At 46.3% G+C, this 1,890-nt stretch overlaps 1 long non-coding RNA gene across 1 annotated transcript in view; it reads left to right on the top strand.

The window, feature by feature from the left end:
• The first annotated feature begins 1,063 nt into the window (after window positions 1-1,063).
• The window catches only part of LOC115948788, a 3,797-nt gene continuing 2,970 nt past the window's right edge, over window positions 1,064-1,890 (top strand). Inside the window, exon 1 of the long non-coding RNA XR_004082564.1 lies at window positions 1,064-1,093. This is a non-coding gene — a long non-coding RNA (uncharacterized LOC115948788). The remainder of the gene's footprint in view (window positions 1,094-1,890) is intronic.

Below are 1,890 nucleotides of genomic sequence, written 5' to 3'. Positions count from 1 at the left end.
CTGTCTTCGGCCGAGCTCGGCTCGGTTCGGCCCAACTCGGAGCCGGGTGCTGCCTTCGGCCGAGCTCGGCTCGGTTCGGCCCAACTGGGGTGAAGGAAAGAGCCCAGACTCCATAATTAAGTCAATCCCCTGGCATAAGGGACAATGGACATCAAGTGCTGTGAGCCAAATGTCATCATGTCCAAATAAGAGAAATGGAAGTGGAATGATCAACTTCCAGTGCAGTCTTTGGAGATGTTACTGCTTTTCATGGTATTCTCTGAGGTTTTTTTTCCCAGACGTGTGTGATGCCCCTTGTTCAGTTAACTCCTCAGTCTTCCTTTTATTCTAGTACCTGAGGGTGAAGAGAAGAGCCTAGACTCCATAATTAAGTTTATTGAGGAATGCATTGTTGAAGTCTCGTGGCTCTGGCTCGTTGCCTGCATAATATGTTCGAATCCCTGTGTGTAAATCTGTAAATTGTATTGCTACCTCCCTGAAATTACTGTCTTGTTCTCTCTTTGCTATTCCACTTGCTTCCTTGGTGTGCTGCAGGACACTGCTGACCATCACCACTCCTTCCCTTGCCTAGTTTTAGGAATCTGGATGGGGTGCTTGGCAGAGCCACAGTAGTCATGCTCTGGCCATAGTGGACACATGGATCCTGGCCAGTAGCTGGGCTGCTGTCTCAGACTGCTGACAACTCCAGCATAATCCGGGAGTTGAACAAGTCCTAAAACTGCTTGAGAAAGTCCTGGCAGATGTAGTGCTTGGGATTTAAAGTACTGTTATACATTTGATGGGAAGGGCTTATGGTTTTGTTTTTGTTTTTTTTTTTTGAGGAGTGGGAAACACTTGGATATTAAGGCTAAGTATGAAGGAGTCAAAATATGGTGTAGTGAGCCTTCAGCTTGACTGTCCCAGCCTGTGTCACTTAGCCAACTAAAGCTTTGTGCTTGATTACTGTTCCATCTTTTGTAGTAGTAGTAGTGGATGCATTTACTTTTTTTTCACCTTTTCTTGGATTCCTCTCTTCTGAGTAAATGAAGAAAGTGACTATGAAGGCACAGCATCTGCCTTCTGTTTTCATCAATGAAGAGAAGTTCGTAACCAGGTAAATTATTAAAACCCTGAATGTTTCATGAGTTTGCTGCTTTCTTTCAAGTGATTCCACATGTATTCCTTGGCAGGGAATCCTGTAGACAGCTGAGTCTGTAGCCACAGCAATCCCTACCACTTAGTTTAAGCTGCCTACAGAGCAGAGTTGGCCTTGATATGGAATTAAAAGAACAGAGCATTAAGCCTTAGGGTCTGTGGGTTTTGTTCCTTAAGGAGAGCAGCCCTTCTAGAGGATTCTGAAATAAAATTACAAGTTAGGGAACAACACCTTCTTGTCTTGGAGATCTGTTGGAATTGACCCTAAGTTCCAGAGTTGAGCTCAGCTTGTCTCCAGCCTGGGGTTTGGCAGCCCTGGATGGCAGGGTATCTGTGCAGAAAGACTCTTGGGCTGCTAGCTCTCTGCTGTGGTCAGAGGAAGAGTCTCTTTCACCTACTTGTAGAAAAAGCTTGGAATTGCAGTCTAACTGTCATTTGTGGGATGCTTTTCCACAGTTCAATCTCCCTAGGAGAAATTTTTCCTATTGCTGCCCCAAACCCTGAGCCACCTGGCCTTTAGCTCCATCCCCTTCCTTAGGGGATTGTTTTTCCCCTGGTGACAAGAGCGCAGGAGCTGGAAGGAGCCTCTCTCCTCTCTCCTCTCTCTTCTCTCTTCATTTCCATGGCTCTTAGTCCTCCCATGGGAAAGAAACTACCTGTGGACTCAGCCAGGGATGGGTCTGCAATGGAATTTATCGTGCTGCAGGAGAGATTTGTTCCTGACTCCTGATGCTTTCCTGCGTGGCCTGAGCAATG

The sequence above is a fragment of the Geospiza fortis genome, unplaced genomic scaffold (genome assembly GCF_000277835.1).
Source record: "Geospiza fortis unplaced genomic scaffold, GeoFor_1.0 scaffold909, whole genome shotgun sequence".
Lineage (NCBI taxonomy): Eukaryota > Metazoa > Chordata > Aves > Passeriformes > Thraupidae > Geospiza > Geospiza fortis.
Note: the sequence above shows the minus strand (reverse complement) of the source record. Positions and strands in the feature narration are given on the sequence as shown.